Source organism: Silene latifolia, chromosome Y (genome assembly GCF_048544455.1).
Source record: "Silene latifolia isolate original U9 population chromosome Y, ASM4854445v1, whole genome shotgun sequence".
NCBI classification, from domain to species: domain Eukaryota; kingdom Viridiplantae; phylum Streptophyta; class Magnoliopsida; order Caryophyllales; family Caryophyllaceae; genus Silene; species Silene latifolia.
In genome coordinates, this window is record NC_133538.1 from 50131969 (window position 1) to 50133049 (window position 1081).

The window sequence follows — 1081 nt, forward strand, 5'->3', positions numbered from 1 at the left end:
ACGATCATTTAGACAAAAGCACGCATTTCAAGGAAATATAACATAGATATGAGATTAGGCATCGAATCATATGAAGAAGATAAATAACGGATCAATTAAATAGAAAATACATGGATGGAAACCATAGCCATTACTTTAAAAACCTATTAACAAACATTGCACGGGACGTGGCTACTAATGTCGCATTCATACTTATGGGTTGCATCTCACCATAAGAACGGATGGGAACATCGATCGCGGCGATCATATCGCAACTAGAAGCTTGCATCTCACCTCTAGTATCCGATAGGACCAAGACTCTTACCAACAATCATATAAGACGTAAACTCTCGTATATAAGGACATGCCAGTGACCATAATTAAGCAAGACATTTACGTAGAACGGACTCACAAGACAAACACCTAGACTCCAACGTCTTGCTAGGACGACGATATAAATACTGTCCTAGTCTAAACCTGGATCCAGACTCTCGGGATGGGCGTCACCCAATTCGACAAACGATATATTAATCGTATCCAAGACTCGAAACATGGCACACATATCCGTAAACAAAGGTCAAGTAATCTCAAATCGGAAACATGGCACACATATCCGTAACCAAAGGTCCGATAAAAGGCGGAAATATAACCCAATCCGGAAACAAGGCACACATATCTGTAACCAAAGGTCCAAAAGATGAAATAAGGAATGTCAAGTAGTCACACAATGTAAAATGTCACAGTTGGGTCACAATTAAGAGTAAGAATGATTGCACAAACATAACGTAAACAATTCATGTGAAGCATGTATAAGTACGAGAGTATGACAAATATACGGTGCTCCTATGATAAAAGAGTGTCAAGACACCAAACAGAAGCATTACAACCAAGGTTAAGATGCATACCCAACAAGAAACTCAAAACCCAATCTATAACAACAAGTTTAGTACTCGCTACAACAAGGGTCAATTTCAAGCGGTCATAACTTGAGTTCTACACATGAGAATGAGGTGAAACAAATTGGAGGTGATAGCTTATCCTCTCACGGTTCTAACAGTAGGTCATAATCCCAAAACAAATAAGTAACGAAGGAGTTATGGCT